Source organism: Microcaecilia unicolor, chromosome 7, assembly GCF_901765095.1.
Source record: "Microcaecilia unicolor chromosome 7, aMicUni1.1, whole genome shotgun sequence".
NCBI lineage: Eukaryota > Metazoa > Chordata > Amphibia > Gymnophiona > Siphonopidae > Microcaecilia > Microcaecilia unicolor.
The window spans coordinates 227,771,397-227,787,403 of NC_044037.1; the positions used below are offsets into that span (position 1 = coordinate 227,771,397).

At 40.9% G+C, this 16,007-nt stretch overlaps 1 protein-coding gene across 2 annotated transcripts in view; it reads right to left on the minus strand.

The window, feature by feature from the left end:
* DYNC1I2 (dynein cytoplasmic 1 intermediate chain 2) overlaps window positions 1-8,991 on the minus strand; it is a 179,047-nt gene extending 170,056 nt beyond the window's left edge. The window contains exon 1 of one of the 2 annotated variants that reach the window (XM_030208936.1): window positions 8,885-8,892. The gene's annotated coding sequence lies outside the window, so the exon portion shown is untranslated. Of the gene's footprint in view, window positions 1-8,884 lie in introns of both variants that reach the window. The other variant, XM_030208935.1, reaches the window with a different exon arrangement.
* Between the last annotated feature and the right edge of the window lie 7,016 nt (window positions 8,992-16,007).

Here is a 16,007-nt window from a genome sequence, read left to right on the forward strand (position 1 = left end):
GTAGGCCAATCCTGCTTCCAGCTGGGCGTTGTGGCATCAGCAGTCTGCAACACAAGATGGACGCCATTTTAGGCATGCTCCAGCATGAATTAGCTGCACACTGTTGCTTGAGGCCAAAGAGGCCACTTTAAAGGCTTGTTTCAGCAGGCCTTCTAGCTTCCTATCCTGTAGGTCATTTAGGGCAATACTCCCTTCCAATGCCAAGGTGGTCTTAGTCACTGCTGGAACAAGGGAGTCTACTGATTTGTTCCCATATGGGAACGTTGGGAATTAATGGGTTAATTCCACAATATCAAAAACAAACTAGGTTGCCTTATAAAACAAATATCAAAATAAATAATATCAAAATAATCCCTCAAAAAAAAACTCACTTTGGGGTCCTTTACTAAGCGGTGGTAAGCACTAATGCATGCTTTGCTTACTGTACCTAAAAAGGCTTTACTGTAGGGCATGCTCGGGCAACCCATGGTAATTTTGTGATTGGCACATGCTTCCCACACGCTAAAAAACAGATTTTATTTTTTAGCACTAGGGGCGGGTCTGGGGGCAGACAGTAGGTGTGTTCTGCACTAATTGGTTAGCACAGCTACATTGCAAAGAGCTAATCAATTAGCATGTGATTAGCGCATGAGTCATTACCACAGGTGGTAGGGGCTCATGCACTAATGGAAAAATTAGCATATGCCCTTTATTCAGGTAGCCGTTTTACTCATGCAATAAAAATGGAATTAGCATGCAGGAATGACCCATATAAGCACAGGCTATGGTCATTTTTTACAACAACTTAGAAAAAGGGCTCCTCTATTTCCTTCTACATTTTTTCAATTATTAATGATGAACCATCTTATAAGAAGCAGTATTTCAGAAAAGCCAAAAGTAGCATCTGAGTTTTAATCATCAGTCCACATCCATATAATCTTTTCTTCTTTTTTTTTTTTTTTTATTTTATTTATAACCATTTAAATTTTTACAAGTGATAAAACAACTTGCCGGAAATACAGAGAAAGTAATATATAAGAATTATTTCAGTCAGATAATTCTATTCTCTTCCTTAGACCACTAAATAGGAAGAGTGAAACAAGACAAGGAGATCAATTAAACAGTAAACAGAAAAAAAAAAGTGGTATTAACCTGATTATCCCCAAATATTACTTGTCTAATTCATTATTCCACATTGATCATCTGGTTGGCTTCTTCAAGGCCAATACGGTGTATAGTCAAATCATTTCATTGAAAACATACTTATTGTCCAATATTAGTTAGAAATAATACATCTAATTACATTCTCTCTCTGAAACCAGAAGTTATTTAACAATACATATACTTAAGTCTCTAATTCAAATCCCACTGATTAAAGTAATCCCAGTTTTCACAGGCTTCACTCCTTTTAAAGTAATAATTGAGGAAATATTTCTGAGGAAAACTTTAGGAGTCATACCTGGAACTCTGGGAAAAACAATAATCTTGATATTAATCATCTATAATAATATTCATTTTATTATTCAAAATTTCTGGTCTACTATCATTTTCAAAATCATAACCACTTCTTGCTCATGTAGAATCATTTGTTATATCAATTTTTCACTCTCAAAGGGTTCAGTTAAATTGTCCATGTAACTCTCTAATAAAATTATATCTGAAACAAAATTATTTACTGCTACCATTAGGTCCCGAAGCACTTTCCAGATGCTATTCAATGTAACCTCCACAGGAGCCAAAAACTCCAAGTTGATTTCTCTTAGGTGTTTAGGAGTGGTTCCACCGATTCGGGTTCTGCTGTAAACGTCCTCCGTTTCAGCATATGCCTCTAACTCACTCCTCCACTCCTTTGGACATGGTAGGTCGAATAATTCGGGAGCAATGGAGTTGTTTTTTCCAGGTCCAAGAGCGTCAACGCTCCTTCACCAGCGCTAATCAAAGGACTCGCCAACCCTTTCATCTGTGGGCAGTTCGTCGCGCAGCGGTTCCGCACTTGCTGCTCAGGGGACAAAATGCTGGCCATCGACAGTTGACCGCCGGTTGTCCCCTTCCTCTCAGTTAAGGTAACTTCAATTGCAGCGAGGAAATTTATGTAAAGAATATGAAACTTCAGAGGCAGCTGGGCCATTGGGCATACGAACTTCAGGTCACCATCTTACCACTCTCCCAGTTTGGGACACTCTTTGTCTGGTTTCTCCTCAGAGGCCTGTCTGATATGGGTAACCCTTCAGCATAGCCCTCTGAGTCATTGAAACACAGAAGCCCCTCCACCACTACAAGGTGGTGTCTCTTCGGAGGGGACTTTTCTTCTTATTTCTATATTGTTATGTGATTGCATTTGGCCTTTGAAAAACAGGCATAAAAAAGGTGGCTTCGTGGACTTTTTACATAGACATACCATTATAAAATTACCTCATGTAACTTCACTGGATCAGAAACACACTTGGGTCATGATGCTAACAGAATTTAGAGAAGGCAGAAGCTATGCTCATCTGGGAGATTAACATACCTATAGATAAAAAAATGTTCAAGGCAAGAAAACCTAACATGCAGTAAACAAGAGAAACACAAGAACAGAACTGCTAACAGAAGTATCAGTACCAAATATCTATTCTGTACAGTATATGGGAAAAACAAACAAACAATGGTTTCAGCTATAGGTCCTGAATAGTTACAAACTCCTTGAGAGAACTATTTACTGCAATATAGAACTGAAGTCCTGCCAATTTTTGCAGGATCTCTAGTGTGGCAAGGTACAGGCTCTAAGTTCAGAAGAAATGTAGAAATAAGATGAATCCTCTAGCTGTATTTCTTGGTCCTGTAAAGCTTCCCTGTCCCCTGATGCCTCCCAAAGACCTGGAGTTAAGGTAGTGTCCTTTAACTCTGGAGGCTTCAACAGGCTACAAAGCTGATCCGCTTGGAATGGTTTCTACTAGATCACTTGATGGGGGACTCCTAGCATCCTACAGAGGGAGATGGGGACCCCTGAAAATGGCAAGCACCTAAAAGTGGGTCTGTATCACCCAGGCTACTTCTGGAATCAAAAGTTCTTCCTTTAAGGGTGATGAACACAGTGCTGCCTTAGAGTCTGGAGGGACCAAAATTCTTTCCATTGGGATAGGCTCAAGTATTTTATTTCCCAGGTCTAGCAGGATAAGGAATCTTATTTTATTATGTGTACTGGAGATTGTTGTAAACTGCTTTGCACTAAGAGAGGCAGTATATAAAATGGACAAATAAAATATGTTAGTGAGAAGTATGTGGGAACGACTAATCCTCTAATGCAGCTTGAGGCAAAACAAGGGCCCCTTGTCAGGAAATCTGTTTTTGAAATAATGACAACATGGATGTTTCAGTAAAGTTTTGCATGGAAAATTAAGCGAATTTTTAAGAGATGAAGATACTGTGAATTGCAACTACTGAGAGGAACTATTTTATGAAGTTTTTTTTTAACCCATATTTGGGTTTTTCTCCCTAAAACACTCCTATTTTTTAGTTAAAAGAAGAGAGCAGTGGCACCAATGAGTCTACCTTGAATGTGAGAGTTGCTATGGGCTCTGTTTCTCTTTATACACTTTTTGATACCAGTGACTCTGGATTATTTGTAATGCTTTTGCACCTACCAGATTTCATTTAGAACAGATTATTTTGATGATTTTTGACAAATGAAATACCCTCATAACATAATCAATATACTGGATAATCCACGATTAACTAGTACATTCATCATTCAGCTCCTTTCTCCTTTGCTGCCTCCATTCTAAATCTCTTTGTATGCCCACACACAAAACAGACTTCAACTTATTCTGTCAGTAAAACAAATTCCACCTGATAACCATAGACGGTAGCCTCTTAGATATTTTCAGAAATAAATTTTTATTCTTTGACCTACCAATGGGCCTATTCAAGCTGTTATTTTCACTAACATCTTTTTCAAATATTTATATGTACTATTGTAGTGTTTATGGTACTGTTTGACTATAGTAAAGCAAATAAATAAGGTGGTGTCTGTGCTTAATGATAGCATTAACTCTGGGAATACCAGCCTAGTCAAACTTGGAAAGAGTACAGAGGATAAATGCAAAAGTGACAATTACAGGAGATAAAGTACAGACTATATATAAACAGAACATCTGAACTATGGCTCTTCTCCCCAGAGAATAACAAACATTTAAGGGACATGAAATTAACTGTTAATATTGTGAAAACATTTCACAAAATCAAGGACAAGAGAAATATCCAAACAGCACCAAGCTTCACTACCAGGGAGGGATTTTAATCTGAAGTTCTGTAGGAGTAAAACTTGGCTTTAAGTATTTCCATTTTTAGGCACATATTTACAGCAATATATTAATAAATAATGAACTGAAAGTCTGTGCTATGTTTTTGAGCAGAAAAGTAATTAATTGTTCTATAAATAGACAAAAGCATGGTGGTAAACGGAATTCATTCGAGGAAAGAAAGGGGACAGTGGAATACCTCAGGGATCTGTCCAGGGGGCAGGTCTATTTGATGTCTTTGTGAGTGATACTGTGTTTGAGTTAAAGTTTGACTTTATGTAGAGATAGTATTTAAATCTGCAGACAACACAGAGTAAACTGCTCAGCTTGCTAAAGTGCACTAACACCTTAATGCACATTATTAGTAATTAAGTCCCATTGCATAAATGTGGCCTGCGATAAATATGCAATTTCACTATTGCTTATTTCAGTAAATTTAGCCCAGGTATAATCTAAAACCTAGAGGAACTGCCTCCCTCTTAGCCATCTCTCTCCTCTTCAATCAATCCAACACTCTGCTGCGCGACTCATCTTCCGCCAAAGTCGCTATGCCCACATTAGCCCTCTCCTTTAGTCACTTCACTGGCTCCCTATCCTTTTCCGTATTCAATTCAAACTTCTCCTACTGACCTATAAGTGCATTCACTCTACCGCTCCCCAGTACCTCTCCACTCTTGTCTCTCCCTACGCCCCCCCCCCCCTCGGGTACTCCATTCTGTAGATAAATCTCTCTTATCTGTCCCTTTCTCCTCTATTGATAATTCAAGACTCCGTTCCTTTTATCTCGCTGCACCTCACACCTGGAATAGACTTCCCGAGCATGTACGTCTAGCCCCATCTTTAGCCGTTTTCAAGTCCAAACTCAAAACCCAACTCTTTACCACTGCATTTGACTCCTAACTCACTTACCATGTCCTTTATCCTCACCTCTTCATTCCCTTACCCTTAATTGTTCTGTCTGTTTACCTGTCTTATCTAGATTGTAAGCTTTTTGAGCAGGGACTGTCTTTTGTGTATGGTGTACAGAGCTGCGTATGCCTTGTAGCACTATAGAAATGATAAGTAGTAGTAGTAGTCAAAGGGCTTGGTATTTAAGATGCAATGCAAAAAAAACAACAACAAAAAAAATAAATCATACACCTGAGGTCCAGATATCCAAGCAAACAGTGCAATGGGTAAGGTACTGATATGTCTCAACCAGGAGAGGGATATGATTTATTGTGTTTAATGAACGCAAGGTAGCAAACAGTGTGATAAGGTGGTGGCCAATATGATGCTCTGGTGCACAGAAAGAGATACAGATGAAGCTGGATTGAAGCTAAATTGCTGCTATTTTCCCTTTATCCACAACTCAACTGTTTGTACAAAGCAAGAAAGCAGTATTAATGCTTAATTGTATCAGAAAATACCAAGTTCATCTGTCAGGAAAAAAGCATGCTAAAATTAATAGACAGGCTTTTAGTTCACAATATGAAGTACAGCAAGTCGCTGCTGCTGAATGTGAAACTCTGTCATCCCCTTCTGTAACCCAAAAGAGAAATTAAACATTGTTATCCAGAAAAGTGGTTACAGGCTAATTATCTCACTTTTAATATCCAAATAGATGCTCTCCCTCAGAACACAAAAAGGTACCTCTTTGAAGATGGTGGGAGTTGGAGCCTGTATTTACAATTAGCCTAAGGACTCTGTTATCAGTTCCATCATCCACCAATCAGCAAGTATCTAAAAGGGCACTTTCAGCTGCAAGAATTTGATGCACCAAATTATGAAGTCCCTTGACAGATGAGAAAAAAATACACTCAACCTTTCTTCATTCTTTTTCTTAATTGTTCAATTAAATATATAATTGCATTGTGTGTGTTTTTAGAATTTGCTTAGCAATCCAATTCATTTGTTACAGAATGAATTATCTTCACTTTCATTTGCCCAGACAACTGCTTAGAGAAGCCCTTGGTTGTCGAAAGTAGACAGAATCACACACTGAGGATAGAAAGATCACAGTATTTGTGAAATTGTCTTCACCTAATGAACTAAAGACCTGAGTCATTAAAACTGTGTGGGCCTTAACTTTTTGTTTGTTTGTTTAGAAAGTTGTAATGAAACAACTGCAAGGGTGTCCAAACTGCCATATTTGGTTGTTTTTTTGTTTTGTTTTTTTCACTCTGTTAAAATCAGCAAATAGAAATTATGCATTATAATTGGCAGAGAGATTTTATGTTTAACTTTGCACCTTGCACAGATTGTGTAAACTTCTGTTCACTTAGTGAGGTTATTCCCAAACATTTTATTATGGCGGCACCCCTAAAATACATTTTTATACACCAAGGAACTTTCATTTTATGTAAACATATATACATTCATACAGATTTCTACAATCTAATTTCTTGAGGAACCCCTGAAAAGAGTTTGAGGAATCCAGTTTGGGGATCACCAACTTAAAAACTCAATGGAACATACAATTTAACCAGGGGTGCCTACAGTTTTGCACACAACTCTTACTGAAAATACTTTAGCAGTGCAAATAAAATTCTCAAGATAACATATACTGATGAAGCAGTCTTCAAATTAAAGGTAGAAAGTTTTTTTTTTACATATAATTAACCCCTGAGAGGCTCTCCTCATGTCTATTTCTAATATTTGAATGAGAGTATGACAAGCCAATCAATGTAGCATTATATGCAAAGCACCTATATAGCTTTCAATTTCACAGTGAGGGCCAAAATTAACTAATAAGATACCATAATGATTATTCTAGCCAAGTGTTTTAGCCCAGAAAAAATAGTTACTATTTTGTATTTTTTTTTTACTACTGTTAGCATAATAAATTGGATGAGAGGATAAGTTTAGTATAATTAAATAAACCTGCTGTTCACCTACCAAAATCTAAGGTAAAGAGAGATACATGAGATAGATTTGTGTACCAAGGAGACAATGCATGGAAATCTCTCTCAAGAATATTCACTGTGGATGTCCTAAAAACCTGAATGGTTGGGTGTGTTCTCAACACTGGGCTGAAGAGCACTGTTCTAGAGGCATACCAGCAAGTCTGTCTCTCAGGACTGCCACAATGCATGTACTTAATTTATTTTTATTTATTTAGATTTTTGCTCACACCTTTTTCAGTAGTAGCTCAAGGTGAGTTACATTCAGGTACACTGGATATTTCTCTGTCCCAGGAGGGCTCACAATCTAAGTTTCTACCTGAGGCAATGGAGGGTTAACTGACTTGCCCAAAATCACAAGGAGCAGCAGCGGGATTTGAACCAGCCACCTGTAGGTTGCAAGACCAGTGCTCTAACCACTAGGCCACTCCTCCACTCCACTTAAGATAAATCTGCATATGAATACAATAGATCTCTAATATACACTTGGACTGCAGATCTGATCTGACATTCTCACACTTCAGCATTGCTGCCCAGAGCATGCAAGAATCAGGAGCAACTGCTGCCTTCCAACAAGTCCTACCTAGCACACTGCTCCACATACAGGACTAATCTCAAGAGACATTGCTTCTAGTGCTAGTAGAGCTACATCAGGGAAAAAGAACAGACTAGCAGAGTCTTTTGCTCAGAAAAAAAAACTACCAATTATTCTTTTGCCATACACCTTGTTTGTGTTTTATTACTCTAAAAGTTTTGAAAACTCAATATTGGTTGGGTTGATCAGCAGTGGGCCTGAGGAAACTGCCTCTTTGCCCTTTAGACAAAAACATAGAACATGGATTCAGACAAAAAAAAAAAGGCCATATAATCTATCCAGGCTGCCCATCCATACCAACGGCCCAGGTTCTACAATGCCATCTCTGTCAAAGGTCTTTAGCTCTAGGTGCTGGCACTGGGTCTAACAAAAAAAGGCATGCCAAACAGATTATGTTCATGTTCCATGTACTTGGGAGGGGGTTTACTAACCCATGCTCTATTCTGTGGTGATATCTTCTACTGACCAAAGCAAGATTAATCCAAACATTTTACAGATCATGAGCAAAAGAAATTACCTGACGCTTAAACGGCAGCGAGTTGACTAAGGTCACAGGAGTGTCAGTATACAAACGTCTGTTTTAGAAAATATACAGAACCTGAATATGTGGCAAATAATGACGAGAGTTCACATATTGACATTCCTGTGCTTGTAGAGCTTTATAACAAAATACATCATGAATGCATAAATAATACAGTCGCTTTCTGTAGATGTAATGGGTTGATGCAACTACATCACATTATCAAGCCTTCATTTTTTTTAGATCAAAATTGGCAACTCTAGTAGGCAGTTTTCTTTGTTTAGCTTTTCTCTTTTATTTCGCCCTAGTTCCGGATAACATATTTTTGTATCATCGTCCCAGCCTGCTCCCACGTGTAAAGAGTCTAGTTTTAATTTTAAGCCCCCAAAAGAGAGATACTCAATACAGTTTAAAGCAAAGGAACAGTAAGCAGGTCAGCATGATTTACCACCTACTGTCTCTGACACATCACACCCAGAAACCTTGCCACACCCAACTGTCCTGCACGGGCCGGAGGCCGGCTCACACCCTGAGCGGCTTTTGTCTCCGCTACTTGGATCCCGGTTCCGACCGTTAAACTGGTGCAAGGAGAAACACATGCCTAACCGAAGGAAGTGGTGGTACCAACCTGACGTGGCCAAACAAGGACGAGACCGGGTTCCAAACTGCTAAACCGTCTCACAAACAGCAGCCTCCGCCCTGCCTCGACATACAGGGAATGAGCGAATGACGGAACCACCCTACGGCGAGCAGAGAGGGACAGACAGCAGCGGAACGCAAAGCCTGCCTGTGATGTGAAGAGAAGGTGGCCAGTGCCTGACGTTCAGCAAACTCCTTCACCGTTGCAGAAATGATACTGAAGGATTATGTCGTTTCTAAGCTGCAACATGAGGTTCTAAATAGACATCGTATCTTTCTCGATTATAAACGTCCGCCGTTTTGATAGACGTTCTTTTTAAACAACATAAAAAAATGTAGTAGTCGAACTTTGAAGACAAATATATACATGCATGCATACTTACTTAAGATGTATTAAATGAGCCCTATCATGGATGTAACTAACTATATGGTACAGATCTGCAAAGTACCCGGTTCCAAGAGGGAGATTATTAAGTCTTAGATTTCCAACAACCTTCTTTTTTTTTTTTTTTTTTTTAGGAAATATTGTGTTATATAGCACCACTGATTTCTACTACTACTACTACTACTTATCATTTCTGTAGCGCTACTAGACATATGCACAGCGCTGTAAAATTTAAACATGTAAGAGACAGCCCCTGCTCAACAGAGTTTACAATCTAATCAAGACACACAAACAGGAAAACAGGACAAAGCAATTAGGGAATTGCTTATGGTGGGAATTATAAAACAGAGATGGGTACTCAGCAGGTATCTCCGTTTCACCCACATCTTCTTTAGAGGATATATAGATATCGCTACTAATAGCGTTGGTGAAACGGAGATCCCTGTTGAAAGATTGAATATTTAACATAAATGCTGTGATTTTTCATGTTAATCTCAATAGAAAGCCCAACGCTGATGAATCTGAAACTGCTGAAGCTGTAATAATAGAACACTAACACGCTTATTTTCAAAAGAGAACGCCCATCTTTCGACACAAATTAGAAGATGGGCATCCTCACAGGGTCGCCCAAATCGGCATATTTGAAAGCCGATTTTGGCCATCCTCAACTGCTTTCCGTCACAGGGATGACCAAAGTTCATGGGGGCGTGTCGGAGGCATAGCGAAGGTGGGACTTGGGCGTGCCTAACACATGAGTGTCCTCGACCCATAATGGAAAAAAAACGGTGTCCCTGACGAGCACTTGGATGACTTTACTTGGCTCCTCCCACAACCAAAGGACTTGCATTTGGTCATTTCTGAGATGGGCATCCTTAGTTTCCATTATTGCTGAAAATCAGAAACGACCAAGTCTAATGATGACCACCTCTAGGGACGACCTAAATGTCAAGATTTGGGCGTCCCTGACCGTATTATCGAAACAAAAGATGGACGCCCATCTTGTTTCGATAATATGGGTTTTCCCACCCCTTCACTGGGATGTCCTGTGAGGACGTCCTCAGGAAAACTTGGGCTCCCCTTTCGATTATGCCCCTCCACATGATCCAAACCTCAGTGGTGACTCGTTTCACACGAACAGCACTAGCTCCTGATTCACCTGGATTGTCATCAGTTAGCAAACATGTGTCCACTATTTATTTACTCTCGCTGCTATATTTTCTTTGACCATTTAAAGTGCAATTTTTATAATAAAACATTTATTAGTGAACTGTAATTGCATTTAAAGAAAAGTGCTGCAAAAACTGCGATTTGAGTAGTATTCTACATTATTAATGAATACTAAAGAAGTCATACAGTTGAAAACAGTGTTTAAATTGACTATTAAAATGGAAAATAAAAAATAAAAAATTTAGAAAAATGTTTTTTGTATGAATGACATTTATAATTGGAGTTTTTGGCCTATGATTATATAAAGGGGCCTATGTGTGCAGAGATTTACAAGCCTGTTGGCATTGCAGGGGCGTAGCCAGACAACACATTTTGGGTGGGCCTGGGCAAGAAGTGGGTGGGCACCGAATGTTCTCTCTCCCCCCCCCCCTCCCCCCACGAAAAAAATATCTCAGCTGGCGGGGAAAACACTTCTTTCCACCTTGGCAGCAAGCTTAAGCTGAAAACTGAGCATGTGCAGGTGCCAGTATCATGGACAGTAGCGTTTTCGTTACCATCAGGGGGAAGTCTTCAGATGGCGGAGCTTGGGATCCCCACCAGCTACTGCTAAACATGTGCTACTGATGGGTGGGCCTGAGCCCTAAATGGGTGGGCCCTGGCCCATCTAGGCCCACTTGTGGCTAAGCCACTGTGGCTTTGTGGCCACTATGCTGGCCATATGAGGTCTTTTCTCCCATAGTAGTACAAGGTCATTGTTTCCACGCATTTTTGCTTTTGTGGGTTACACTGTAGTTATGCTCAGTGGATTTTGTCCATCTTCTTTTTTTGAATATTGCTACTGTCCACATAGTTGCTGATGGGTCAGCAGCATATATATATCTTTAGCGCTATAGACTATCCCTCTTATCCTATAACAGGGTGCCTAAAGTTAAGTGCCATTTGGGTGTAATACTAGCACAAATGTGCACATAGGACCAGATTCAGTAAATGGCACAAAAAAAAATCAGCATTGAACGCAGGGCAGGATTAAGGCATAGGCAAACTAGGCATGTGCCCAGGGCCCAAATGTTTTTGAGGCTGCCTCTGATTTGATAGTTCTGATTCCAGATATTTTCTCTGATAAGTGGAGCCACTGCTGCCCCTAGAGGTCTTTTCTCCTCAATGTCTATGTATTGACTTCTAGTCATCCTCCGGAGGTCTATTCTATCCTATCCTATTTGTTGTTCTTATATACCACTTCTTCCCTTATAAAGGTCCCAAAGTGGTTTACGTCAGAAATACAAAATAAAATAATTTGCAAACAGAAAGAATAAGATCTAAATGAGCAGTAGTAGAGCTAAAGCTTCAACAGCATATTTCCTTAAGATAAAATGTTTTAAAACTTCTTCTAAACAAGAAATAAGAATTATTAACCCTAGTAATTTCAGGAGTTAGTGGTTAGCACTTCTTACCTGCTTCTTCCTCCTTTGCTGGTTTTCTCTTGCAGTCAGAATCACATGGAGCCCATTTGTGGGAGTTTGAAAATGTATTTATATCACAAAATGAGGGCCCACAACTCTTGTTTGGTTAGGGCCCATCAAAGGGTTACTCCTGCCTTGGTTGAATGATATTCTATAAAGGGCACTCCAGGATGGGCTCCTTTTACAGAATAAGGGATCCAACTCAACTTTGGGTGTGAGGATTTACACCAACTGAAACCAGGTGTAAGTCCCGGCACGCAAGTTGGGCGCAGATCCACACTATTCTATAACACAGCGTGCATCTTAAGAGAACATCCCAACCTGCCCATGTTCCAAATTTCCAAGCTTATTAGTTCTAAATTTATTTAATATTTTGCTGCCCTGCCCTATGGAAGCCGTCAGAGCGGTTTTCAAACTAATATAGTGAAAGAAAGAAAAAAGGAGAAGATAAAAAAGACAAAAATGAAATATAAACAATGGACATGACATAATAAGGGTAGCAGAAGTAGAACTACAATCGTGATAGTAAAGGTGGTGGGGTAAATAGTAGGATGGCTCTGCAACAGTCAAGATAACTCCGTTCTAGCACTCAAAAATGGTATTATTGACAGGCGATTTCACATAGGTAAGTTTTAAGCTCGATTTTAAAATTCAATAGGGTAGGTCTCAATGAACGAAGGAGAGCATTCCAAAGACGGGGTCCCCTTTGCAGATCTGTGTGGAAACTGTTAGGCACTATTCTGTATATGGGTGCATAAATGTGGTTTTGTACAGATCTTCTGTTTCAGCTCCATTTTGGTGCCCTGCATCCATTACAATGATTTTCAGCACAGAGGTAGCGCCTAACGTTAGGTGCCATATATAGAATCCAAGGGAAACTGTACACAGAAATGTGAGAGAGGTATTCTATATGCACACAACTTAGCAGGTAAATGTAAGGCAGGAGTACATGTGAGTGAAGAATAGGCAGAACATGGGCGTGTCTCCCACTTATGCGCACAACTTACAGAATGGGACACTGCTGTAGACTTCATATAAATGCTCCCAGGTACACATCTCACCAATGCTCCCTTATCTTGTCTGCTGAGCTCTCCAAAACCCACCCAAAACCAACTACCCCCAATTGTGCACCACTACAACAGCCTTTATGGGTGAAAGGGACACCTATATGTGGATACACTGGGTTTCTGGTGAGTTTTAGAGGGATCACAGTTTCCACCACAAGTGTAACAGGAAGGGAGAGGTATGGGCCTAAGTCCACCTGTCTACAGTGCACTGCACCCACTACTTTAGTACTCTGGGGACCTGCATGCTGCTCTAATGGACCTAGGTATAACATCTGAGACTGTCCTAGAGGCTGGTACATACTATTTTTATTCACATTTTTGGGGGTGGGAGGAGGCTTGTGACCACTGGGGGGGGGGGGGGGTAAGGGGTCTCATCCCTGATTCCCTCCAGTGGTCATCTGGTAATTAAGGGCACCTTTTTGTGCCTTATTCATTTAAAAAACAGGTCTAGACCAAACCGTTTAGACATTCACACTGGATGTTTTTGTTTTGCTCCATTATGGCAGTAAAATGTCCAAGTGTTAGGCCCGCCATAATCCCACCTTCAAAACAACCCCTAAATGCCCCCTTGTGATTTGGATGCACTGCAGATGAATTGCATAGATAGACGTTTGCAAAACAGATTTTGAAAATATCAAGTTGCAGTGGGCCTTTTAAACTTAAGCATGTGCTATCATATCCCAACTATTATTGACAGACTTTGGCACAAAACTAAATTATAATAAAAACAACCAAGTTAAAAAAAACAGTACTGTGAATTAATAAAAAGGAAATGAAATCAGTGGAAAGAAAGTTATAAATCTTACTGAATGTGTAACTATGGGGCCTGATTACTGAAGTCTAATAACTGTTTGCAGTTTGTATATGTTTGTGGTACCAATAACAGTGCATTTTTTGTAGAAAAAAAGGTGCCGGTACTCATTATGGGCGGGTCACCACATATGGCTCCACCCCTATAATAGCCACACCCACATTAGCCACACCCCTTATATCAGCCATGGCGCATATAAACAGACATCATTGAAAATATACTAGTTTAGGAAAAAAACAATAACGTGATTTTTTTTCATTATAAATCATTTCTGTAAGATGTTACAGCTCCAGTATACCCAGTGCAAAATAAGACAACAGATGTAAATTCTCAAATTGGACAAATTCCAAACACTAAAATGAAAATAAAATAATTGTTTTCTACCTTTGTTGTCTGGTGATTGTTTTCTATCCATACTGGTCCAAGTGTCTGATTCTGCTGCTCTCTATCTGTTCTCTTAACTCCGTTTCCAGGGCTTCCTTTCCATTTATTTCTTTACTTTCCTCCTTTCTTCTTCCATGTCCAGCATTTCTCCTCTCTCCCCGCCAACCTCTCAATCCATCCATGTCCAGCAATTCTCCTCTATCTCCTGCTCTGCTCTCCTCTCCATCCATTTCCAGCATTTCTCCTTCCTTCCCTGCCATCCCATCCATGTGGATCTCCTTCCTATCTTCCCTCCCCTCCATCCATGTCCAGCATGTCTGCTCTCTCCCCTGCCCTGCCCTCCCCTGTCCAGTGATTCTCCTCTCTCCCCTGCCCTCCTCTCCTATCCAAGTCCAGCAATTCTCTCTTCCCTGCCTTCCCTTTCCATCCATGTCCAGCAATTCTCCATTCTCCTCTCTCCCCTGCCCTACTATTCCATCCCCTCCATGTCCAGTGATTCTCTTTTGCCCCCTATCTTCCCTCTCCCTTCAATGTTCAGTGACTCGCCCCAGCCTCCACCTGCCCCTGAGATCATTCAAACCCCAGCCCCATTTGCCCAGCCCCCCAGCCCCACTTGCCCATACACACATACCCTCAGTCCTACTTGCCCACACACACACCCCCAGCCCCACTTGCCCACACACACACACACACACCCAAACACACACCCCCAGCCCCACTTGCCCACACACCCCCCAGCCCCACTTGCTCACCCTCCCCTGCTCGCTCCCTGCTGTTTGCACCTGGCCGATCCATGCCTCGTAAAACTTTTATTTTTCGTGAACCGGCAGACTGAAGAAAGAAAACAAACAGCAGACAGGCTTGCCTCCTTCCATCACGTCGGCCGCTTCGTTTCCCTGCATTCTCAGCGCGTCCCGCCCTCGAGGAAAGGAAATGACATCAGAGGAAGGTGGGACGCGCTGAAAATGCAGGGAAACGAAGCGGCCGACGCGATGGAAGGAGGCAAGCCTGTCTGCTGTTTGTTTTCTTTCTTCAGTCTGCCGGTTCGCGAAAAAATAAGTTTTACGAGGCAGGGATCGGCCGGGTGCAAACAGCAGGGAGCGAGCAGGTGAGCCCCAGAAAAAAGGTGCCGGTACGCCGTACCGTCGCGTACCGGCACAAAAAAAGCACTGACAAATGAGTATGTATTTATTTATATTTTGCTCACATCCTTTTCAGTAATAGCTCAAGGTGAGTTGCATTCAGGTACACTGGGTACTTCCCTGTCCCTGTAGGGCTCACAATCTAAGTTTGTACATAAGGCAATGGAGGGTTAAGTGACTTGGAAGCAGCAGCAGTGGGATTTAAACTGGCCACCTCAGGATATCAAGATTGGTGCTCTAACCTCTAGGGTACTCCTCTAATCTGGGTGGTAACTGTTGGGTCATGGTCAGCACCTGCCCTGTGGTTATCGCATTGAACAGACTTTTACCAAATGTTAAAGGAACATCCATGCTAACAGCAATGGACTAAAGGGACATGGCGCAAAACAGTACCTCCCATCCCTCCCTAACAGCCTCTTCCTGGATCTTACTTGGGGGTTCCCTGGTGTTGAGAGGGAGGGCAGGGGGAAGAGTGATTTCCAGATGCTCCTAACTCAGTTTTTTGCCTGGGTTCAAAATAGCATCCCTGATCCCTAGTGGCAGTGTCATGATACTAATGCTAGGGGTCTGGTTGCTAAACAAGGAGAACACTGTCCGGATGTGGATTTTATAAAACCTTCCATTGGATCACATAGGTGCATCATGGATAGCACAGACGCACTTACTACCTTCTCTTCAGAAAACAGTATATATAAA